The sequence below is a fragment of the Protopterus annectens genome, chromosome 3.part1, assembly GCF_019279795.1.
Source record: "Protopterus annectens isolate FY-2018-M chromosome 3.part1, PAN1.0, whole genome shotgun sequence".
Classification (NCBI taxonomy): Eukaryota; Metazoa; Chordata; order Ceratodontiformes; family Protopteridae; genus Protopterus; species Protopterus annectens.
Window position 1 is genome coordinate 1608446477 of NC_056732.1, and position 26764 is coordinate 1608473240.

At 37.5% G+C, this 26764-nt stretch overlaps 1 protein-coding gene across 1 annotated transcript in view; it reads right to left on the bottom strand.

Annotated features, from left to right (window-relative positions):
- Positions 1 to 1462: 1462 nt before the first annotated feature.
- LOC122798577 (HEPACAM family member 2-like) overlaps positions 1463 to 26764 on the bottom strand; it is a 705131-nt gene continuing 679829 nt past the window's right edge. Inside the window, exon 10 of the mRNA XM_044067643.1 lies at positions 1463 to 2280. The gene's annotated coding sequence lies outside the window, so the exon portion shown is untranslated. The remainder of the gene's footprint in view (positions 2281 to 26764) is intronic.

A 26764-nucleotide genomic window follows, 5' to 3' on the forward strand; every position in this document is an offset into this window, starting at 1 on the left:
TAAATTTATCATGTTTTCCACAGCATGGCTACCAATGGGGCTTGATGTGTCAACATGATCTTGTTCTCCCTCAGCCCTTTCTCTTTCCCATGATGCTTTGTATGACTGATGCCAGACAAAAGGAAGTAACTGTGAATTGACATATAATGGGATTTGTGTGGGTCACTGATATCTTTTTTACTTTCTTTAAAAGGACTGCTTCTTTTCTGTCTCTAATCATCCTCATTTATGTTTTGCTCAGAGCTTGTTTTACATTATACTTAGTAGTTATCCAGCTACAGCCAGAAAATTAGCTAAATTGTCTTCCCCACACACTATTGCAGAGGTATCAAAACTGTCACTGCACTGAGACACCCTTGCAGAATCAATTCTTCTTGGACTACAAAAGAAAACCTTATAGAAAACACCTTATAGTGTAAAACAAGCTCTGAGCCAAACATAAATGAGGGTGATTAGAGATAGAAAAGAAGCAGGCCCTTTACAGAAAGTAAAAAAGATAACAGTTACCCACACAAGTCCCATTATATGTCAATGGTATGGGAATTCACATTTACTTCCTTATGTCTGGCATGAGTCATATAAAGCATTATGGAAAGAGAAAGGGTTGAGGGAGGGCAAGATCACATTGATACATCAAGCCCCATTGGTAGTCATGTTGTGGAAAACAGGCTAAAATTACAAATAAAGCACTTAGCGTGATTTTGAGGTGTTAAAATAGGCAAGGAAACAAAGATAGAGTGAAAAAAAAAACAGATTTTTTTATTTATAGGGTGGTTTTCCTTTAAGCATGTCACTTGACTGGATAGGTCCTTAATGAGAATAAAGCAGGTATTAGAAAATTAATAAATGGACAGGAATTTCTGTTGATTAATTTAGGGAACAAATGTTCAGTTGCACTAGGTAAGTCAGTATTGTTAACACAGATACTCCATACATTCCGTCTTGTCATACATAAAAGCATATGAAGTTGGAGTGTTTGTGGTCTTGTAAGAGAAAAGCGGTTAGCTGTTTATGTCATTAAATAGTCAGATGGGTAAGATAAGACACCCTGCTTGGTATATGTTTGCATGATACATACAGTCTGTATTTCTCTGGTGTGTCAAGTGTGGGGGCTGTTTCTGTCAATATGAGAAAGATAAATATGGGATTAAAATATAACCAAATAGAATAGAATATTTTACAAAGTATGCCAAATAAATGTAATGTTTTTAACTCTATAAGCTGCTGAAAGAAATTTCACATTTGCCCTTTTTTGCTTCTCTCCAGGATATCAAGCAAAATATAATAATTTCAGAAAGAATCTCACAGCTTCCAAAACTTCTACCTCAGCATTTATATTTTTGTTTACAAATTGTCATAACTATTCAAACAAACCTGATTATCAACCCTTATGTTCATGGCACAGAAAAATAAGAATAGCTGGTTGCTTGTAAATAAAACTGCCACTTTAGGATATCAGTAGAAAATGTAAGCACTTAATTTATATTGCAAGAAAAAAAAAGTTTGCATGTATTTTGTCATAGTATTTCATTTGCTACATTTGTAAACATTTGCATCTGCTTCATTGGCTTGGAGTTAAGACATATTAACATGAATAAAAATATGAAGAAGAATTAAAATTAAGTACCTTTTCTAGCATGTACTCCTATCCAAATGATAAACATATTAATAATAATTTTACAGATCTTATTTACAGCTTAAACCTAAATGACTATGATATCTTGTTGCATTGCAGTCCTTTGTTTTATATTTCTTGGAACTCAACCATTTGTTTAGAATTTGTTTGATTATGTCACACAGAACAAACATTTTTAAACAATAAAAATAATTTTTCTGGAATATCTAAAATGAGTCTTTGGAGATAATGTTAAATTCTTGAATATCATTATTTTCATGAAGTACAGAGTCTACAAAAGTTGTATATTGCCTTCTGTTTTTTAATACTTAATGAATAAAGTTAGTGCTTAACACAGTCCTTTTCACCAATGTGATAGAATGAAATGTAACAAAGCTACAGCAGTTATCCCAGGGAAGGCAGGATATTAAACTGTGGTCTGAAACACTGCCACACTGATATGGTTTTGCTGCTTTTATGTTGGTTTTATCATACCAGGTGCTTTGAAATTTCAAAGATGGTCTCCTCAGCAGTTAGGAACAGTAAAAAAAAACATTCAAATTAGCTGGTTTGCCCGGATGCTTTACTGTGTCTTTATTAATCCTGGGATGAAGGATATTCATAGCCACCATACGTTTTCAGTCTTTTTTGTCTTTTCATTGTATCTGCAAGGAAAAGAGATGCAATCATGACAAAAATCATCTTGAATCTAGTTTTGTATCAGATTCCCATTAAATATACTTTAATTCTATTCAATAGTAATGAATAAGCCTGAAAAATTATGTCTTGTTAAACATATCATAAGTACTTGTAGGCCGGTCATTTATGTCATTTGATGGCAACTTTGACTGATTCTTCTGGATTACCTACCTTTGCTTTCCACATGTTACTGCATGGAAAAGCATAAAAACTACAACAATATGATTTTTACGATATAGTCAATGAGTGTAAATGTATTCAAGACTGTTAAAAGGGAAGATATGAAATCTAGCAAAACAATTATCTCCAGAATTACAGAGTATTTGGGGATAATGATTCAAGTAAAATCAAATTTGTTAGCTTAACAAAGTGCTCCAGGTATTCAAAAGTGTATCATTTTCCATCTCAGCTGTTTTTCTTATATCCTTTAGGTAAAACTATAGGTTTATGGACTGAATATTTTGTCAGAGCAGTGTCAGTCTATACTATAAAACTTCTCTGTAGCTTACAGTGCTTCCATATAGAATTCTGCAGTTAAGAGTTTGGCTGCACAAGCAACCAAACATCGCTACATGGGAGAAAATGACCAGCTCTGGAGCTTAATTTCACTTTTGGTAAAAGAATCAAGAAGCTGTTTCTTGATGATACTTGCATGAATGTATAGCTTTCTTGGTATTCGAAACAACTAAGTACACAGTCCTGCTTGTTGCTATTCATACTTCTTTGCCCGTCCTTACTCATATGTGCTAAACCTAACCTTACCTCTTCCCCTTTCCCTAACAGCATCGCTATTCAGATAAAGTATGTCTGGTGTTACTGTTAGGGTTTTTTTAATTTACATATCAGAAAATGATAGCATTTGCTGTCCATTTTTGAAATGTGGAGTGTTGAAATTTTAATTTCAAATTTAAAAAAAACTGTTGACATGCAGAAGTTGATGTAATGATTGTCGATTTTTCTGCATGTCAGCATAGTTAAATGGACATAAACACAGACACACACACACGGATCTACTACTGAAAGGTCGAATTACCATAACCATAAAAATTTCAAATGATGTAGACAAAAATGTAGACTAGTCGAAACACTGAAAATTCAAAACATTTGAGTTGCAGTATTTCGAAATGTTATAGGTAAAGGGAAACTGTTCATATAGACACCTACCCTTTAAGGATGTGTATTACGTACCTTAGCAACATGGCGGGCATTACATTCAATGCTCCATGAACTGCAGACTCTCTGTATTCCACAACATTATAACAAAAATGTAAGGAACTAGTATATAATGAAAAATATATTTACCACTCTGAGAAAAGTATAAAGCTGAAAAACATAGGGCTCGTAAGTATAAATCTGTTCATGAATGCTAAAGCACAGTAGTTACCATATGTTTAGTGAATAATGAAGATTTGTAGAACAAATGTAACCCTAGTATGATTGAGATTTATAAATGTATAGCAAGGTTGATGAAGATATAAAGAATTTGATAATTACACTCAAATTTCTTAAATTTAATTTCTCATTGCACTATAGAGCATCTAAACATAATTAAAACAACTAGTTTTATTTTACAAAGTTTTACACATTTACTTTAATTTGATACTGCAGTAGTGGAATGAGAAAAAGTAGGGTCTATATTACGTGATCGAAACCTTAGGTTATCGAATACCTAAAGGTCGATCACTAAATATTGAACTGTGAAAATCTTGAATGGCCATTTCCACACAGGGAAACAATGCCATTGGCCAAACTAAAAAAACAAAAAGTTGTAAAAAGAAATCAAGTGTGGGCTGTGCCCAGTACACCCCCCTAACTAAATATACCAACTCTGAGATTGCTCTACATTGTAAAAAGGGCAAAATCTGCGTAATGGCCAAATGACTTGTTTCTCTGTGTGGAAACAGACATTCACAATTTTCACCATTTGATATTTAGAGATCGACCTTTAGGTATTCAACTACCTAAGGTTTTGATCTTGTGATACAGAACCAAAAAAGTAACATCTGCATCTTACAGTTTGATGTTATGAATATCGGTATTTTGAATTTTCAGTGTTTTTAAGTAGTCAGCATTTTTGTCTTGATCATTTGAAATTCGCACTTATGGTAATTCGACCTTTCAAAGTAGATACAGACACACACACACACACACACACACACACACACACACACACACACACACACACACACACACACACACACACACACACACAATATGCGTATATGTATTGCAACAACTATAACATTTTTACTGCTAAGTCAGGGGATGAAACTGGGCCAAGGAAACCTCTGTAAGACAGGTACGTTTGCCCTTTAATAGGAAAAAAGAGACACTTAATAGGAATTAGTTGCCTTAGCGAGCTATCTTCAGGGCCCCACCATAGCAAAGAGCAAATTCCTCATATCTAGGCTGTGAGAAGATTAAGCATATGAGTCTTAAGAGGGTTACTTGCCTTTGAAAGATGAAGGTCTGATTGTGTCTCTGGCATAGCAAACAAAAAGAAAGCTGAGGGATAAAGCTTAGTGAAGAAGACTGATGTTTGAAAGTTTTATTTTACCACAGACCTTGTATGTGAAGACTCCAAGACCACTGCTAGAAATGACTGACATTTGTAAATCTTATTTCATTACACTGTTTGCATGGGATACAATCCCAGAGCACTGGGTTGGTGGTTGGCATAATGGTGAAGGTGTTTACCTCATAAACACAAGGTGCAGGGTTTGATGCTTGCCTTGGAAGAAATTAACTAGGTTTAAAATGACCTACAAGGGCAGCTAGCCTAGTACTTACCAATGATGGAAATGACCCGAATTTTCTGTTTTGCTGCAAGGAAGCAAGCTTTTTTCACTGTCCATGTAAATAAACTTGACCTTAAACACAGTAACTGCTGGCCCAGACTGTTTCTTGTTATATGACCTACGTTCTAAAGAGCTAGTAGTACAGTAATAATAAAGAATTGATGTATTTATTTATTTATTTATCGACATTTGATTACTAGGAAAGTCTGACTGGTTAGAAACCCATTTTTAGTGGAGGCCCAGGGAGAAAAGCTCCAAATTATTACAAAACATCTTAAGACCAATAATTTCACAATCTTCAAAAATAAAACAGAGCACCTGCAGTTTAAATGATTATAACAAATTAGACACAATATAAAATCATTGGTTAAGAATCAAAACACGGTATGTGATAATCATTTAATATTTAAATACATTTTAGACAGTTTGCAGAGATAGTAAAGGTAAGTTAGTAAAATACAAACAGGACTTGGAATATGAAGTGAGGGAAAGGTTTATGATATATTTAGAGAGAAAGTCAGTGAAGATAATTAGATAGCAGTAAGGACGTAAATGAAGAAGGGAGAGTGAGGAGGTATTAGGAATGAAAAGGTACTTGTTCACATTTAGGGATATAGTTTATCCTGGTTTTGAGCAAGAACATGAGCTGCAAAGTTGGTCAAAGCTGTAGTTCAGACAGTCTCTTCAGCATGGCAAGTATAAAACTTATTTTAGTAAAAAAGCAAAATGAAATAAAATAAGAATGAAATGTTATTAGTTATACTTATATTTATTAATATTTATTAACTTAGTTATATTTATTAACCTATATATATATATGTATTAACCTAGCTATATTTATTGACTGTATTATGTTTAATGAGTGTTTTTAATAACTATGATTTTTGAACGACTCTGTGACTTTAAATTTTACATGAACTTGTACATATGAAAAAAGGGGAGGTAGTATATGAGTTTGATAGGTTAGCTGGCTGACCTGTGATTAATTGATGCTCTTATTTAAAATAGATGTACTATAGATAAGCTCACCAGCTTAAATATAACCCCCTATGTCACTAGATGGGTTGCAAACTGGCTCAAGGACAGAACCCACATGGTTAGAATTGCTGGAGCCATGTCAGACTCCAAACCAGTTACAAGTGGCATCCCACAAGGCTCAGTCCTGGGACCTCTCTTGTTCGGTATATATTTCTCGGAGGTACAGGCCAACATGGAAGGACTGTGGCTGACCAAGTTCGCAGATGACTGCAAACTGGGTGCCATAATCGACTCTCCAGCCAACACAAGCATCCTCCAAAAGGGCCTCATAGAAAGAGGCAGCTGGTGCCAGAGCCATGGTCTCAAGCTAAACACTAAAAAGTGTATAGTCATCCCCTTTGGCAAAAACAAAGTGCCCACAAATTACCACATAGGTGGTAATCCATTAAGTACAGAAGAAGTAATTAGGGACCTGGGGACCCAAGTTGATAGCAATCTCTCATTTGACAACCACGTGGCCAAAGTAGTTAGAAGAACATTTTATATAGCCCACCTAATCATGAAGGGATTCACATCTAGATCAGGGGAGGTCATCGTGCCTCTTTACTCATCCCTCATCAGGCCGATAATTGAGTACAATGCCCCTTTTGGGAAGTACCTTACCAGACATCTGCAGCAACTGGAAAGACCCCAAAAGTACCTCACCAAGAGGATCAATGGGCTCAAACAGATGCCATATGCTGCCCGGTTAAAGAAACTCCAGCTCTACTCAGTGGCATACCGCCTGCTCAGAGGCGATCTGTGCCTGACGTATAAAGCCATGTTCAACCTGGAATTAATGGACATGCTGCACCTCAGAATATCCAAATCCCATCGAGCTACATGCTTGAGATTCTTGAACCTCAGCACTGAAATAAATAGGACATGCTGGAGGGACAGATTCATAACCCAGAGGCTCCCTTCACTCTGGAATAAAATCCCAGTCCAGGTTAGGCAGAGTCCCTCATTGACTCTCTTCAAGAGGAATCTTGATGAGTGGATGGGAGATCGTAGGTTTACCCCGGGTATCACTTCTGTGTCACTGTTAGACAGAGGCACAGTATACTAACCTCGAAAAAGGGCATAGCAGAATTAATTTAAAATGGGTGGCGAAAGCCAAACACACTCTGGCTAGGCTTATAAATGCCCTAGGGCAGATAGCCTAGTATGAACCTATGAACCTATGAACTGATTTTATAATGCACTGAGGAAGGGTGATAACCTGAAAGCTTTGCAGAATAAACTTGTTTTTGTTCCTGACGTGGTTTTACTTGCTTTGAGCAAGAACAGAAAGAGATTTTAGCCAGGAAATCTTTCAGAGTGGTTTTGAAAAATGGGAGGGAAGGAGAGACCTGATGGATACTGGTAAGGAGTTCCAAGCCTTAGCAACCTTGTACAAATACAGACAGTGTCCAGTAGATTTGTTAGGTTTGTATACAGACAGGTGGTTTTGGTCACTGGATTGCAATGATGTTCTGGGAACATAGTTGTGTAGAATGTTTTTTAGGGATGGACAGGCAGATGGATGCTGGATAATTTTATAGGTAGTTAGAAGTTGTGTATATGTTAGTTGATGTGACAGTTTTAACCAATTAAAGCCTTCAGTATTATGCAGTGGTAGGTTCTGAAAGGGGTATGTGTTACAAATTTAGCAACTTTGTTATAGCATCTTTCAGGTTTCAAGTTTAAAAAGCCTGTTAGTAAGGATCAGAGAGCCATAAAGAAGAGAGGGGAGGAGATAAATAGTGGCAAGTGTAGTTTTAGTTGTATCGCTCAGAAAGTTTTTGACTCCGTAAAGCATCCCTACTTTTTGATGAGTTTTTCTTATGCAATTTTGTACATGCAGGTCAAATGTAAGATTATCATCCATTATCACCCCTAATAGTTTGCTATGAGAAGTGACTTCAATGATTGTATTATCAAAAAAGAAAACTTTAAATTTTGTTTTTTCATGAGAGAGGGATTTTGGTGAAAATGTAGTAGTTTGGCCTTTTAATATTTAGTACAACGCCCCTTTTGGAATGTACCTCACAAGACATCTGCAGCAGCTGGAAAGGACACAGAAGTACCTCACAAAGAGGATTACTGGCCTCAAACAAATGCTCTACACTGACCGCCTCAAAAAACTCCAGCTTTACTTCGTGGCATTTCGCCTACTCTGAGGTGATCTCTGCCTAACATATAATACTATGTCAAACCCAGAGCTGTTGGACATGCTCCACTTAAAGAAATCCCAATCCCTCCGAGCTACATGCTCTAGGGACCTAAACCTTGACACCACAATAAACAGGACATGCTGGAGGGATAGATTCCTGTCCCAGAGACTTCCCATACTCTGGAACAGGCTACCCATCTATGTCGAGCAAAGTTCTTCATTAGCACTCTTCAAGAAAAATCTTGACAAGTGGATGGGAAATAGGAAATACACCCCAGGGAACACTTCTGTGTCTCTGCTCAACAGTGGCACAGGAAAATAACTTTCTTGGGTGGCGTAAGCCAGGGAACCTTGTTGGCTAGGCTTACGTAGGCCCTTGGGCCAATAGCCTAGTACCTATGATCTATGAACCTACTGAAAAAAAACATACTACTGAGACTTATCAAAAGAAAACTGATGAAACATATCCAAAACAACAACATACTAGAAAACAAGCATTTTGGCACAAGGGGCAATTGCATCTTGAACACTCCTAAATGCATGTACCAAATACAAGATCGCTGAGCAGTGGTGGTGATGGTGTTCCTTACTTCACTGTTTAACAGTCTCACATGAAAACACAGTGGACAGTGCCTCAGCTCTAGATGAAAGGGATTTGACCAAAAAAAGCTGCTGATTCTCCTATTGGTAGACATACTCTATGACAGACTGTATGATACTCATATTTAAGTATACTGCTTTGAAAATAAAGGGCCAAATCCCAGTACACAAATTGTTAGAGAAATATGTATTTGAATATATGTGAAGTGCTAGTTTAAAAGCAAATTAGTATGTAATGTATTTTATTCTATTAATGACAAACAAAAAGAATGAATTCATATGTAATTGCAAAGAAGTTTTTGAAAATGCAGTGTGGCTTGTAGCAAGTTGACCTCTGACCCTGGCAGCTGCTAGCTTAGCAAGTCTTAATGTTTATGCTTTTCACAAGTGATTATCTTCTGGGTCAGGAAATTAAATATGTGAAATAATGAAATCTTCTGCTCTTTCCTGCTGGGATGATTTGGCCTTGTGTATGTGTTACTAGATAACACGCAGCTGTTGGGAAAGTGTTACAGGGGAACAAAGAAGTGTATTAGAAGACTGAATCTGTTATTGTATTCGAACTGGTCTGAAACCTTGAAGAAGTAACTTTACAGAAAGACATTATGTCTGACCAGGTGGATAGCAAGGCCGTATTGTTACCAGAGGAAAACTTTTTTAAATATACAGCATCAGCATTATTTAATGAATAGAAGACTGTAAGCTAAAGTGATGTAGATGCCCTGTGACATACCACGTCAGTAAGGTGGGCACAACTTGAATGTAAAGACTATAAAAATTGTGTACTTCCTGTTTCATGTCAGACAAAATTCTGTACTTGTACGTTTTTTGCCTCCTGGTGTACACTAGTAAATTTTTGAACCTGAACCTCCTGTGTATTGATCTTTTTTTTTATTTAACAGTTTGGTCCTTCTTTAGCCGGAAATCCCTCAGACAGCTGCAGATCAGAGTCTACCGGTGGTCGAATATTGCACAGGAGAAGTTACCGAAACGGTTCTTCTTGGGTTAAATGACCTCCGACTGAACTGTCGTTTAAAGAGGCTGGCCACTTTCTGATCTGTGGCCAAAGAGCGGATCCTGCACGGCTCAATACCGGAGGCTCAGGTAGGAAGATTTTGCCTTTTTTCTGTTTTAGATCAGGGACTAGGTTACAGTAAATATTGTTGTCAAAATTTGTTATGCAGATCAGGGACAAAAGGAATTACTGTGTATTTGGTCATAGATCAGGGTAACAGAATAAGGTAGGCAGTTATTCTAGATAAACTGTGAAAAGGAACTGAAATTTTGGTACTACGTGGTAAGAAGGGTTATGTAACATTTTCTTTTAACATGGGAAATCAGTGCACTAAAACATCGCGAGATCCACCCCTAACCGAAGATGCAAAATATATGCAATCACAACGTTCTGATAATGTTAGGCATTATACGAAATGGGTTAACAAATATGAATTTGATGGTAAATTAGATAAAACCTCACTGGTTAAACTCCTTAAGCAACTTAAATCTGATGCGGGAGGTCAGGCAAAAAAGCAACGCCAATTAGGAATTCCTCAGGCACACAGGTGGATTGAGGAAGCAAACCATAGGGAACAGAAGACTAAAAATTCAAAAGCATTATTTTTAGACAAAGAAGATAATAATGTAGTAATAGCAACAGCTCCTCCTCCCCTGCCCCCTCCATTGCCTTTTTCAGGATATGAAGTGACAGGCTGGTCCGCCTCCGCATTATCCTGAGGTCTCAGTTTGTTAGACATCATATTGAAACTAGGTCCCGAGCACGTAAGATACATGGGGACGCAGAATCGTATCAAATAGAGAGGAACCTACAGGATGAAAATGAGGAAGAGATATGTCCGCTTATAGAGGTCCCAAATCCTCAGGCAGGACAGGCAGGGCAGGACCCAACTCTCTTAGTATACAGACCATGGACACCGGAGGATATCTGGAAAGCTACTGAGGGAATCCCCCATCTGAAAGTTAATTTTACAAAATTTTTAGAAGATTTGCAAGGCATGAGGCTGAGTTACCACTTGAATGGGGAAGAACTGGAAAAAGTATTCAGACAAATTATAGGTCCAGATTGGCACATGATTTGTGGCACCTGCAATCCTCGTAATGCAGAGCTTAAACCACTCCCACATAGTGACGCAGAATTAGACAACAGAGTGAAAGGTCTTACAGACCGAATCTTTGAGAAATGGAACCCTAGAGCAGACTGGACTTGCATTAACCAATGCATACAACAGGAAAATGAGACGATAGATGGGTACTATGCTAGATTATTGGAATGTTTTAATTTTAATAATCATAGAGGTATGACAGTTCCTGAAAATCAAGTGAATGATTCCCCGTATGAACAACAATTGAAAAATGCATTTTTAAAAGGTTGTATTGCACCTATCAGTAGCTTCATTACGAAGCATATGATAGACCATCAAACAGGTAGGCTACAAGCCTTACTTGAATATGCTAGACATGCTGAAAGACATTTTAATAGCAAAAAGAAAAAGAAGGCGCAAGTCTTCACTGCTGAAGACGGAGCTGAAGTATTTGTTTTACAGTCAGGTAAAAAGGGAAAGAAAAATGCCCAGGGAAATAAACAGTCTGACAAACAGTCAGAAGAGTTTAAGGAAAGGAAAAAGAGAGGTGAATGCTTTAAGTGCAGGAAGAAGGGACATCTAGCAAGGGATTGTAAACAGAATAAGAAGGTAATCACAGAAGACAAGGGAGATGAGGACTGACTATATGATAGTGAAGATACATCATGCAGAAGTCAGAAATCATCAGGAGAAGTTAATAAACAGAAAACAGATGTAAATGTGATAGAAGGAATAGAGGAAGTGCAAGTAGATATGCAGGATGAAGAAAGTGAAATTTTGGATTTAGCATTATTGAGCCTAGAGCTCTACTTAGCAGACACAAAACCGGAAGTTACACTTCTGGTGGAGGGAAGGGAAGTCAAATTCCTGTGTGACTCAGGAGTGTCACGGACCCTGATACACCCCTCCAAGTTACCAGAACATTCTGAATCACCTGATTATATATTAGTGAAAGCTGCAAATGGACAGCTATACAGGGAACCACTCTCCCATGATATAGCAATAACTGACCCTGTTTCAGGTATGACCCAAAGAAGTAAAATTGTTGTTTCTGCAAAGTGTCCAGTGAACCTATTGGGTAGGGACCTTATGCAGATGTTTGGCATAGCAGTAGTTCCAACTGTACAGGGTATGGAGGCACAGAGACAAATGGATACTTTTGTGATGCGATCGGAGAGTGAAACTTTTTACTGGTACAGCCAGGACCTAGTTACGACTGGTCCAGGGGCAGTAACCAAGGAACTGATGAACATAGCCATCAGTAAAGCCCCCTCCCTTGACACTGATCGACAGCATTTGTTACACTGTACTCTATACTACTGTCACACACCAGGACCTGATAGAGAATATGAGCAAGAATTGTTCAGAAATTGTGCAACTAGATTAGTATTACGTACTTTGTATTGGGATACTGAGGGGAACAGTGTAGTTAGCTGTTCATTCCCTCAAGAATTCCTTGCATTATATAGGTCAAATCGATTGCCACATGTCAGCTTGATGAAGAATAAAAACATAAAATGGGCAGACTTAGGAGAAAAGGTAACAAGATGGGAGAAACAGACTGATTTAGAATTGTCAGAACAGGGAATACAGAAGCAAAAGTTGAATTGGTTGACGCAGAGGCACCTGGCTGTACACTTGCAATCTAGCGAGGACAGCTGATTAGAATTTTTATTAGAAGAAGAAGAGAAAGCTTTATGTGAGATACCAACGACTCTTTGGTCAACAGGCAAGTCAGATGTAGGACGTATTCGAACAGCAAGACCAGTTATAATTACATCGAAGTCAGCATTTAGACCACAAAAAAGACAATACCTTTTGAGAAAGGATGCAGAAATAGGAATCAAGCCTATAATAGCAGCATTACTCAAAGAAGGAGTACTGGTAGAATCTCCTGATTCACCATGTAATACACCCCTATTTCCTGTTAAAAAAGCAAACGGGGAATGGCGGATGGTTCAAGATTTACAAGCTGTAAACAATGCAGTGATACCCAGAGCACCCATGGTGCCAGACCCACATACTTTGTTAAATGACTTAAAACCGCAACAAAAATATTTCTCTGTGGTAGATATCAGTAATGCTTTCTTTTCAGTACCTATACATCCTGATAGTCAATACTGGTTTGCATTTACATTTCAGGGTAAAAGGTATACCTATACTCGACTACCACAGGGATATTGTGAGAGCCCAACAATATTTGCACAAGAAATGGCTAGCAACCTGGCAGGGTTTACCCCACCAGGAGGAAGTCAAATTCTACTTTACGTAGATGACATTTTGCTAGCAGCCCCCACCCAGCAGCAATGCAGGGAAGATACTATAGCGCTATTGAAATTCTTAGCAACACATGGACACAAAGTGAACAAAAGTAAGTTACAACTCTGGAAAAAGCAAGTTAGATACCTAGGATATGTGATATCCAATGAAGGTAGGATATTAGACGAGGATAGAAAGACAGCAATTTTACAAGCACCCAAACCAGCAACCAAGAAGGAAATGATGTCCTTCTTGGGGACAACTAATTTTTGTCGGAGTTGGATACCGAACTATGCTTAGAAATCTGCTCCACTGACTGACTTGATATATAAAACACCAATGACAGCAAAAGATTTATTACAATGGACACCTGAAGCAGAAATGGCTTTCTGCAGGTTGAAGCAGTTGATAGCTTCTTCATTAGTTTTAGGACTCCCAAATTATCACAAATGGTTCTTTCAGACCGTAGATTATAAGCAAGGATATATGACGTCAGTGCTGATGCAACAACATGGGGATAAGCAACGCCCCATAGCTTATTATTCATCATAGTTAGACCCAGTGGCGCGATCTTTGCCTCACTGTGTACAAGCAGTAGTTGCAGCTGCAATGGCAGTACAGGCCTCGGCCTCAGTGGTATTATTCCACCCTCTCACATTGAGAGTGCCTCATGCAGTTGCAATAATCTTACTGCAAGAAAAAGTAGCATATCTTTCTCCTGCTAGACATCTTTCATGTATGACTATACTGCTGAGCCAACCTCATATGACAATTGAACGATGTACGACATTAAATCCATCAACATTACTCCCAACTCCTGCGGACGGCACACCGCACAGCTGTCTGCAGGAAATTGAACAGTTAACCTTGCCTAGACAAGATCTCACAGATATGCCCTTGGATGATGCCGAGGTGACATATTATGTGGACGGCTCATGCAGAAGGGGCCCTACAGGAAAGAATCTAGTGGGGTATGCAGTAGTTACAGACACTGAAATTTTAGAAGCCCAACCCTTACCACATAACGTGTCTGTACAAGCAGCAGAATTGATAGCTTTAACATGAGCATGTACTTAAGCAAAAGACAAATGTGTAAACATATATACTGATAGTCAGTATGCTTTGACTACAGTACATGTATTTGCGCAACAATGGAAAAATAGGGGAATGATAACATCTAGTGGAAAACCAATTAATCGTGGGCAATTTATTTTGGAGTTATTAGAATCTATCCAGTTACCTACTAAAGTAGCTATTTGCAAATGTATAGCTCATACAAAACAACAGGATAAGATTTCGAAAGGCAATGCGATAGCTGATGCAGCTGCAAAGCAAGCGGCCTCAGACTCAGAAACTTTACTTTTGAATGAGGAATTACAACCCTCTGAGATTTTAGATTTAGACATGTTGAAAACAATGCAGATGCTTACTACAAAAGCAGAAAAACAAAAATGGGAAAAACAAGGTGCAATTCTTGAAAATGGACTGTACATTTCCAAAGAGAAAAAAACAATATTGCCATCTAATTTATTTAGATATGCAGCTTTGTTGAGCCATGGGCAGTGCCATGTCTCAACAGGGGGGATGGTACAGTTAGTAAACCGAATATTCCAAACATATGGATTCACAAATTACACAAAAACTTTTGTGCAGCTTGTCATACTTGTAACAAGCACCATGCACAAGGGGCATTTAAACCTAAGCAAGGAAGTTTTCCTATACCACCGTATCCGTTCCATACTATCTGTATGGATTTCATAGAATTGAATAAGTGTGAAGGGAAAAAATATTGTCTAGTCATTGTAGATATGTTTTCTAAATGGGTAGAAGCTTTTCCAACCAAAAATCCGGATGCAGCAACAGTGGCGAAAGCCCTGATAACAGAAGTAATCCCTAGATTTGGCATTCCGGAAAGGATTTATAGTGACAATGGCACACATTTTGTCAATCAGACAATCCAGCAACTTGGAAGATTTTTTGGAATCTCCTTGAAAAACCATTGTGCCTACCACCCACAGTCTGCAGGACTGGTGGAAAGGTACAATGGAACCCTTAAGAACAAACTTAGGAAGTTAGTTAATGAGACCCAGAAGAATTGGATATACTGTTTGCCTTTAGCACTGCTGAGTATGAGAATGGTTCCAAATGTGAAGGGTTTGACTCCCTTCTAAATGGTTTTTGGGAGAGCATATTATGTGCCTCAGTGGAAAGCTCTCATGCCTGCAGAGCAAGAGGCTGACAGTTCATTAGCTAGTTATATGAGGAAACTGTTAACAAATAAATCTGTTTTGCAGTTTAACTCTTTTTCAGATAAGGAACAGACCAGATGGTGGAAGCAGTTTTGGCTCTGGGAACGTGGGTGTGGTTAAAAGTGATGAAGAGGAAGAATTGGGCGAGTCCAAAGTGGGAAGGACTGTACCAGGTACTGTTGGCAATGCCTACTGCAGTCAGAGTGGCTGAGAGGACATCCTGGGTCCATTTGACACACTGCAAACTGGTAAAGAATTTTCAACTTGATAAAAACTTTGTGACTGATATACAGCAAGGGCAAAATGGCTAAGAACAAAGCGAATAGAAATGTAGATCAACCCCAGAGATGTTGCATAATCATTTTGTTGAGTATACATTTATTGACTATAATTGTGACAATTTTCCTCTTGTTGTGGTTTTTCTTACACTCAACCACACAAGTGAAAGTGGGAAGACGTGATGAAACATCTATAGACTGGCATCCAAATTTTAACACATACCTAGCCATGAAACATGTATATGCAGAGACTATGAACATTTCAAATTGTTGGGTTTGTACAGCTATACCAACAGCATATGGAGGACTGATAATGTCTGCTGTCCCTCTGGGGATAAATGAGACTTGGGAAAATTTGCTTTTTGACACAGGGACTGTGAGATCACAGGACAAAATAGCTTTGTTTTTACCTGTCACACAAAAGGGAATTGTATGTTTTTATAAAAATGATACTCTCCAGGTGGGCTGGAGCAATTGTAATATAACGATATCTTATCGGTGTTATATTAAGACTAGTAATGGCAATACTTTTTGCAATACTAATTATGACTCATATTTGAACTCAGTGAAAACAACCATGAATGAAATTTGCAAGAATCCTGTTTTATTTAAACAATTGTCAGTTATAGACCAGAAAATGTTTCATGCAGGGTTAATGCGTATTAGTACTAAAGTAGAAAATTGTTATTTTATTTGTGGGAAAAAAGCATACAAATGGCTACCTGAGAATTGGTCCGGCAGTTGTTTTTGGGTTATCTGGTTCCGGCTATAAGACATACTGCAGAATTACCTTTGGGTAAGATACAAAACGTGAGAGAAGCAGCCCGAAAACCTGAAGGTCCAGTTGAAAAACCTGTAAATCCAGTAGGACGGATCAAAGCTGGCTGGAAAGACCATAATACCATAAAGGATAAAAGCAAATTGACTCATATGGACTTGAGTGACAGTGTTATATCTTGGGCAGGAATATTCCCAGCATATGGAGCAGTCAAATCAATCTGGGAGTTGAAGAAGCTGTTGAAACTTCTCGAAGTAATGAGTAATGCAACTTTCTCTGCCCTAGAACTGGTGACTGATGAACTGAATGCAATGAGAACTGTTGTGCTACAAAATCGAATGGCTCTTGACTTCACCCTAGCGGCGAGAGGTGGTATGTGCGCACTTATCAGAGAAGAATGCTGTGCATACATTCCGGACAACAGGCATGAAATTAACAACCACCTAGAGGTAATTCAGCAAGTATCAGCCATGACTGAACCAGGCCCAAACCCACTGATGGACTTTTTCCAGAATCTATTTGGGGGGTGGGGTTCCATCCTAATGAATATTCTGATTGCTATTTGTGTGGGTTTACTCCTAATAGGAGCATGTGTTTGTTGTGGAATTCCCTGCATGAAAAGATTAATCAAAGATTTTATTGATGTATCTGTTACTGAAACTTTGTACCAAGATATTGAGATTGAAAAATTGATCTCAGACGAAAACTTTTTCTGAAGTATAGATCAAATGACTCACCTAGCTGAAAATCCTTAGTGGAAGAGGTTAGGAGATGAAATGACATTATGCATACTTCAAAATAGAATAAAAAGTATTAATAGGAGGGAAAATGTTAGAGAAATATGTATTTGAATATATGTGAAGTGCTAGTTTAAAAGCAAATTAGTATGTAATGTATTTTATTCTATTAATGATATAACAAAAAGAATGAATTCATATGTAATTGCAAAGAAGTTTTTGAAACTGCAGTGTGGCTTGTAGCAAGTTGACCTCTGACCCTGGCAGCTGCTAGCTCAGCAAGTCTTAATGTTTATACTTTTCACAAGTGATTATCTGCTGGGTCAGGAAATTAAATATGTGAAATAATGAAATCTTCTGCTCTTTCCTGCTGGGATGATTTGGCCTTGTGTATGTGTTACTAGATAACACACAGCTGTTGGGAAAGTGTTACAGGGGAACAAAGAAGTGTATTAGAAGACTGAATCTGTTATTGTATTCGAACTGGTCTGAAACCTTGAAGAAGTAACTTTACAGAAAGACATTATGTCTGACCAGGTGGATAGCAAGGCCGTATTGTTACCAGAGGAAAACTTTTTTTAAATATACAGCATCAGCATTATTTAATGAATAGAAGACTGTAAGCTAAAGTGATGTGGATGCCCTGTGACATACCATGTCAGTAAGGTGGGCACAACTTGAATGTAAAGACTATAAAAATTGTGTACTTCCTGTTTCATGTCAGACAAAATTCTGTACTTGTACGTTTTTTGCCTCCTGGTGTACACTAGTAAACTTTTGAACTTGAACCTCCTGTGTATTGATCTTTTTATTTTATTTAACACAAATACATTCATAATTTTATTTATTTATGTTTGCATTTTGGTTACCACGGTTGGGCACTGCTCATAGAATATGACCAATTATAGACACAGCCTGGGTTACAATCACACTGATTAAACAAAAAAGCAGCTAACTACAAATATCTGTATAGGTACATCATAGAATAGATCTTGTAAAATAAAAAAACAACAAACTAATGTTAATATAAACATGATAGAACATACATGTAACTAATAATACATAGAAACAGTAAAGGATGTACAAGGAAAATTAAGTTCATGGAAAAATAAATAGCTACATGCCCCACAGGGTTTTACAGGATGGTGCTATTGATTTCTCACAACATGCTTCTGACGAACTGGCCTTTGAGCTGACATGTACATAAATATTAAGGCACAGGCTGAAGTGAGACAGAGTAGAGTAGATTAAGTGGTTGTCCAAAAGGAGCTAATTTGTATGGGAAAATTTACATGTAAGTAATGCGCCCAATTTCCTGGCATTTGCATTTGTGTTGACCAATCAGGAACTGTCTGAATTCTGATCTGAACTTAGGGGTAGCTTGTGAGTTAGGTGAGTTGATAAGGAAGAGATCATTTTTCCACTAAATTGTGGCAAAGAAGCTATAATCTGCACAGTGCAGTTTTGTGGCAGGGGGTTGGAATGAAGCAGACTGACGTCTGAGGTTGTAGGGTGGGCTGGCTGAAACAAGTTTCATTGTAAGAGTTGGGAAAGATTGGAGGCTATAATCATCGTTAACAAGACAACTGATCCTGCTTTTAGTATTACACTGACTTTCTAACTTTCCAAACACCTAGTGTAAACATTTGGAGGCAAACTAAAACAATCAACAGCTATATTATCACTGCATCCATTTTCGCTTTGAACAACTAAAACACTACTCACACCAAGGAAGACTGCAACATGACAGAGTCCACAGAAGGAAAGTATGAAATATATCAGAGTTCACTAATCTTAGCCATCAGGATAAGCCGATTTCCTCCAGTTGGTATTAATTGCTGGACAGGAATATATGAGAAATACTCAGATTACATAAATTATAATCCCTACTGATTTTAATGAATGCATTATGCTCTGAATATAACAGCAAACATAAGAACATTATGCTTTGAATATGCCAGCAGCATAAGTTCAGCTTGTGCAAATAATAATAAAATAGCAGTCATTCGAAAACACTTCAAAGAAAATATGTCACATAACACAAAATATAAGAACATTAGAGGCATCCTTAGCCAGTGTGAATACAGACATATAAACCAATCCAGTGGTCTGAGTGCCCAAGATAAAAACTAGTAAACCTAAAATAAGGCACACATGGAACTCAGCAAAACGGACAACTGCTTTAATGAACAAGCACAAAAACAATCCACAGCAAGCTAAATCACAGCAGCACAGCTCTTCCTTTAGGTTAGGTATCGGATGAAGTTACTGTGATGAAAAAGGAAGAGAGGTTAGGTATCTGATGAAGTTACTGTGACGAAAATGTATGTGGATTAACTTTACAGCGTTATTGTACTGTTGCTTGTGCTCTGCAATTTCGTTTGCTGTGCTGTGCTGGTGTGATTTAGCTTGCTGTTGATTGTTTTTGTGCTTGTTCATTAAAGCAGTTGTCCGTTTTACTGAGCTCCATGTGCGCCTTATTTTAGGTGAATACAGACATCCTAAACTCCTATAAAAATGACAAGAAATTCAGTTAGTAGTCAAGTATGCACTGGGTTCTTGCATGTGATTTTCTCATTTTCCTGCATTCTTTTATGAACCTTAACGCTGCAGGAGTTTTACAGCATTTAATAAACTGATAAAGCTCCAAGTGCTTTAAATATTCCACAAAATGGTGCTTGGAATCAGGCAGTAACTTAAAATTATTTAAAAGTAATTAAAAAAAAACAAAAAAAAAACACTGTAACTGGTGCACCACATGTACTGTTGATACCTATTCAAAATAAATAAATAAATAAATAAATAAATAACATAAATAAATAAATAAATGTGTCTATTACTAAGTGACTAAATTTAAGAATTCATTGGACAGGCATAACTCGATTCTTATTAGTGAGGCAAAAGAAAAAAGTGGTAAGCTGCTGGTTAAACAGGATTTGCAACTTATTCTACGGGTACGGAAGTATGAAGACAAGAGGAACCTAAAAGTTCTATCTGCCATACAAATATAAGATATTATTTATATGAGTATAATTTATTTATTTGTTTATTCATTTATTTATACGTACAATATATGTGTGGTAAGATGTTTGCAGTAGTGTTTATATCTGGGAAGATTAAAAATAATATAGCCAAGTGAAAAGTCATTTACGGACACAGCAAAAGTGACAATGTAGCTAAAGACTTTTGCGTAAAACCAACCACAACAACTAACATAGCTGCAAGTATAATATAACTAACAAAAACCTTGTCAGTGTATAATATACGTTTAATTGATATAGAGTTCAGGTTCTCTGGTTCGATCCTGAGCTGGGGTGCCTTCTGTGCAGAGTCTGCATGTCTTCCCTGTGATTGCGTGGGTTTCCTCTGGGTGCTCCGGTTTCCTCCCACATCCCAAAGACATGCTGTAGGTGAATTGGACACTCTAAATTTGCCCTAGGCATGAGTATGTGCGTGTGTGTGTGCCTTCTGTGGAAGGTTGGGTGCCGGGCTGGCAACTCGACACCGTAAAAACTCCACTGCCAATCATGAGCGGACAGGTGATCTGCTGTGGTGACCTCTAACCGGGAAAAAGCCAAAAGAAGAAGAAGAATTGATATAGAGTTCAACTGACTATTGTTTCTGTATGTTTCTTAAAAGGTAGGGTAGTGTGCAAAAGTAGTCACAAGTATTTTGTTAATGAGCTGTTTTCTGTAGTCCATGATCCACAAACAGAGCTTAGTAGCTGAAATGTGCATCATTCAAATTGTGTACGACTGTGCCAACTGACAGTCCCCTGGAAGATATTAATAAATAAAAGTATCTGGTATTTATTGTAATCCTTTATGTAAGATGCTGTATAACCAAGAGCATTGCCCACCCCTGATTACCATATCTCTCTGCTGTTTGTGACATTGGTTAGTAAGCACACGCAATGGTCTGCTAAATTCCAGCTTAAAAATGGACTACACATTGCTACAGCTACCTCCTTCATAAACCTCTGCAGTTTACAGATTATTCTTAAAAGAATATGTACATTTGTTTTGCTTTCACAAATCAGACAGCATCATTGCATCACATTAACTAAATTATAGTGAATCTTCAAGAGTGACAGTATTGGTTTATCTGATCTGACTTTGTGGGGGTCTCTGCAATGTGTTTAAAATTGTGCTCATCCTTCCTTACCATTTTTCAGACCGCTGTTCAATATTGTTTAAGTCCTATGCTGGTAATGACATCCTTGTATCTGCTCCTGCAACAGGACTAGGGGCATATGTACTTCCAAGGTTCTAAGTTCTTTTCATTTACTCACATTGTCCTTTCATCATATTGACACTCATAATATGAAAGTGTTTATGCTCAGTAGTAAAATGTTTTACAGTCCTTGAAGTGCTTATATGGTTTTGAGATCAAGAACTGAATCATCACCAGAGCTGCCATCGTGTTTAGGGTCATAGCACATAACTGATTCAGGTCAAAGCAACTATCTCTCCATTCCAGTCAGAAGACATTTTACATGTACGACATGTGAGGTCTGCTTTACTACTCACCTTCTGACAGCAGGGCAGTCATTCAATTACAACAGCTTTATCCTGCTAACATTATCATACAAAACAGAGGCACCCCTAAGGATTTTTGGTTTGGTTCATCAACGTGTATTTTATCGTGCACTTGGCACATATAAAAAATATTGGTATTTATTCTAAATTACAGAAAAATAATGCAAAATAAGACTGATTGTTGTGTCTCTTGTGCTTCTCAAGTGTCCTTGATTTTGCTGATTGTCCCTATTTTTGCCTCATATTTTTGACCTGATCTCTGACTTTCTAATACATCTCTGGGATTGCAGTCAGTAATACCAGACATTCCATTCCATACTTTTTATCATTTAGAAAATGCATATAGATACAAAACATGTTGCTCTACTAAGTGTTTAAGTGACTTAGAGTAATATTTAAAATGTGTTCCTAATTTCAGAACATTATCTCTAACTCCCCACCCATTATTTTTGGCCTTGTTCAGAATTATTAAGCAGTAATGACAGTATTTGCATGTAACATAACTATGTAAATGATAGCATGTAGATTACTTCCTTTGTACAGATCTGAAAAAAATATATATATTGTAGCGACCTCTAACCAGGAAAAGCTGAAAGACAAACAACAAACAACATTTATATAAAAAAAATATATATATATATATATATATATATATATATATATATATATATATGCATATATATATATATATATATATATATATATATATATATATATGTATAAATTTTGGAAGCACGAACTTGCAAAACTTCAAACTTCATCTGGTTGAGACCATAATATTGAAGTTTTGAAAGTTCAAAACTTCAAGAAATAAAATAAAATTAAAAAAAAACGTTTTTTTTTACATTTATGCAGGGGACAAGCCCCCTCCACCCCCCACACCCCCTGCTAGTTAAATATATCAACTCCAGGATCGCACTACAGTCAAGAGAAAGGTGAATTTCCTGTTCCATGCTGTATGGCAATCTCCATTTAAACCGTTCAAAGTTTCAAAACTTTGATCTTATGGTCTCAACCATATGAAGTTTGAAGTTTTGAACCTTTGAGCTTCCAAAGTAGACCCATATGTACATATATATATATATATATATATATATATATATATATATATATATATATATATGTCCCTAGCTGATGATCGGGTTTTCAGAAACTTGAAATTCATATCATTGAGACCATATGATCGAGTTTTTGAAAATCCAAAGCTGTTGAATGGAGATCATGGTACAGTGCGGATCAGGAAATTTAACTTTTTCCTCACTGTAGTGCGATCTCAGAGTTGTAACAAAAATGTAAAAAAGGTAGATTTTTATGGGTTTTTTTTTTTTTTGATGTTCTAGTTTTTGGAAACTCAATCACATGGTCTTGGGTGTATGAATTTTGAGTTTCTGAAGACTCAATCATCTGACATAGAGCTATATATATATATATATATATATATATATATATATATATATATATATATATATATATATATATATTCCTAGTGTAATGCAATGTCAGAGCTTCCATTGTAATATTTTACTACAGCGGTAGTTCAAGTTTATCTGGGTTTTTTGTGACCACGGCTCCATCTGAATGATTATCACAAAGTTTTTACTTAGATTTTAAACGAGTTTAATGGATGATGCAAGTGTAATGCCAGCAGGTGGCGATAGGAGGCACAAATAACAGGAAAAACCAGTAGCCAGTGAATGTTGCTAATCAGTGTGTGGAAATTCAAAACTGAGATTTCGTAATATTTGCATCTTTGGTGGGAGATGGTAGCAGCAGCTGAAACCTGTTAGGGGGGATAGGGGCTTACAAAACACTCCTATCCAGTCTATAAACACTGAAGGTCTGCTACTCTTAGGAAATGTTTAATTAACTTCTACTTTTCAGTTTCTTTGGTAATTCCATACGCTGATGGAAATATGCAAACATTGCCATTTGCCACTGTAACAAGCCATTATATTGTAAGTATCATTTATACTAGATGAAAAAAAAAACCCAATTAATCTATAAAACAAACTAGTAGCCTCACCATATAAAAATGACAATTAAAAGACTTACAAATAACTGTTGGACATGTTCTAAGAAAGTGCAGTCAAACATTGCTGCTACACTAAAGTCAGAATTCATATTATTCCAGTAAATAGTTTAACTGTTTTTGCCCTTTAAGTGGAGTATTGGTTTTAAATCCTAGTTTCTTTATTATCTGATAAGTGTCTGCCAGGTTAGTTTAGGATTTACGTTTGAATTAAGGCATTTCCAGGTGAGTCAGCTACGTATCCAAGTCTCTGTATTATTGTTGTTTTCTTAATCCCACTGTATCTGTTTCTGCCCACCCCTTATGATAATTTGACAAAATAATTCCCTCCCTCTCCTTGTTTATTGGCTGTAGTCAATCATCATCTTATTTCAGCTGTTCCCGTTAGGGTTCGCCACAGCGGATCATCTGTTTCCATTTCTTCCTGTCCTCTGCATCTTGCTCTGTCACACCATCCACCTGCACGTCCTCTCTCACCACATCCATAAACCTTATCTTAGGCCTTCCTCTTTTCCTGTTACCTGGTAGCTTCATCCTTAGCATCTTTTTCACAATATACTCAGCATCCCTCCTCAACACATGTCCAAACCAACGTAATCTTGCCTCTCTGGCTTTGTCTCCAAACCTTCCAACCTGGGCTGACCCTCTAATATACTTATTCCTAATCCTGTCCACCGTCGTCACACCCAGTGCAAATCTTAACATCTTTAACTCTGCCACATCCAGCTCAAACTCCTGCCTTTTGTCAGTGCCACTGTCTCCAACCCATATAACATAGCTGGTCTGACTACCCTCTTTTAGACCTTCCCTTTCACTCTTACTGGTACTCATCTGTCACAAATCACTCCTGACACTCTTCTCCACCCACTCCATCCTGCCTGTACTCTCTTGTTCACCTCTCTTCCACACTCACCGTTACTCTGAACTATTGATCCCAAGTATTTAAACTCATCCACCTTCGCCACCTCTACTCCTTGCATTCTTACCATTCCTATATCCTCCCTCTCATTCACACACATATATTTTGTCTTAGTCCTGCTGACCTTCATTCCTCTTCTCTCTAGAGTATATCTCCATCTCTCCAGGGTCTCCTCCACCTGTTCCCTACTCTCACTACAGATCACAATGTCATCTGCAAACATCATAGTCCACGGGGACTCCTGTCTGATATCGTCTGTCAACCTGTCCATCACCATTGCAAATAAGAAAGGGCTCAGAGCTGATCCTTGATGTAACCCCACCTCCACCTTAAACTTATCTGTCACTCCCACCGCAGACCTCACCACTGTCACACTACCCTCGTACATATCCTGTACCACTCTTAAATACTTCTCTGACACTCACGACTTCCTCATACAATAACACAACTCTTCTCTAGGCACCCTGTCATATGCTTTCTCTATGTCTACAAAAACACAGTGAAACTCCTTATGACCTTCTCTGTGCTTCCCCATCAACACTCTCAGAGAAAACATTGCATCTGTAGTGCTCTTTCCCAGCATGAAACCATACTGCTGATCACTAATCATCATGTCCCTTCTTAACCTAGCTTCCACTACTCTTTCCCATAACTTTGCTGTGACTGACCAGTTTAATCCCTCTGTAGTTACTACAGCTCTGCACGTCACCCTTATTATTCTTAAAAATCGGTACCAAAACACTTTTTCTCAATTCCTCAGGCATCCTGTCACTTTCCAAGATTTCATTAAACAATCTGGTTAAAAACTCCACTGCCATTTCACCTAAACACCTCCATGCTTCTACAGGTATGTCATCTGGACCAACAGCCTTTCCATTCTTCATTCTCTTCATAGCTATCCTTACTTCCTCCTTGCTAATCCACTGCACTTCCTGATTCACTATCCGCACATCATCCAACCTTCTCTCCCTCTCATTCTCTTCATTCATCAACCCCTCAAAGTACTCTTTCCATCTGCTCAACACACTCTCCTCACTTGTGAGTATGTTTCCCTCATTATCCTTTATCACCTTTACCTGCTGCACATCTTTCCTAGCTCAGTCCCTCTGTCTAATAAGTATCATTTTGCAAAGTCTCTCCCCTTAAGGTATTCATCAGGCTATGTGACCTTTGACATAATTGCTTAAAGATCCTGTGCAATCAAAAGGGCTTATCTGGCTAAGCTGTTGCTTCAGTGCTGTCCTTTTACTTTTTCTGATGGTAAGTCTGCCATAAAAATTACAATCCATGTGCAGGTGTTTTAAAAATATTTGCTTCATAAAATCCTATTATTTAGAGATACTGCTGGCACACCAGCCTCAACCTACTTCATCATCTTTAGCACTGGGATGATATAAGGTTGGGGGGTATTGGTGTTTTCATTTCCTCTAATGCCAAGTACTGCTATTGCTGCTTGGCCCCTTAAATATTTTAAACATTATACACAGAAATTCAAACACCAGACACCTGTACAAGAGTAATACTTAATTAGTACAACTGTATTAATTAAATATTTGCATTGTCTGTGTGATCAGTGCTCGACTTTGTCTGCATAATGTTTTATTAAAATAGAAACCCCGCTCCCTTACTGGCAGCAAGCAAAGTCTGAAGAACAACCACAACAAAAAAATAAATAAACAATGGCATTCCCATTTCCCCTAACAAAGAACACGTGCTAAAGAGAAATGGTTATGTGAACAATATTTCTTAAAGTTTCCCTTTAATTTAAATACAGCTGCACTAAGCAGAAGTAATGACTTCAAACTTCCACCCCTAACTGGACATCACTTACTTACACCTATGACAGCTGCACAACAGAAAAGGGGGACAAGCTTCACTGTGACAGACTATTTCTTGAATATCCTATTTTTCAAGTAAAATATTTCCATCTTCCACTCCACATAAAGTGAAGCTCTTCTTTTACGCCATTCAAGCATAATTTAGATGAATGAGTG